Source organism: Ursus maritimus, unplaced genomic scaffold, assembly GCF_017311325.1.
Source record: "Ursus maritimus isolate PB19 unplaced genomic scaffold, ASM1731132v1 scaffold_24, whole genome shotgun sequence".
Taxonomy (NCBI): Eukaryota; Metazoa; Chordata; class Mammalia; order Carnivora; family Ursidae; genus Ursus; species Ursus maritimus.
Window position 1 is genome coordinate 22,447,015 of NW_024424897.1, and position 463 is coordinate 22,447,477.

The following is a 463-nucleotide window of genomic DNA, read 5'->3' on the forward strand; positions in this document are numbered from 1 at the left end:
AGGACCATCCTCAGCATTTCCTGCCTGATCACGAGGCCTAGGAGCTGCATGGCCAGCGTGCGGTGGATTTCCGGGGAGCTACTCCGGGGCCAGGCTGCATGCAGAGCTGGGAGGACAGGAGATGGGGTTCTCCCTCTAAACGTAGGACAGCCCACACCCACAGTGTTTCCAGGGCTGCCTTCCTGGGGGAAGAGCGATGGGATGGGAGGAGGGTAGGATGGGGTAGAGACATGGGGGGGGCCTGGTGCCTGGGGAGGGGGGATCGATGTTTCCTCAGCTCCTAGCACTCGAGAGAATACGGATGGGGATCAGGGACAGTTTTAAAAACTGTTCTCTCCTGTTTTACCACCTCCCTGTATCCTCCGGAGAATTGGTCTAACTTCAGCCTTTGCTCCTGCCCTTGAGATGGAGCCTGACCTTGTCGCTCAAGGTCACATGACTCTCCAGAGGGGGGCCCCCCCCC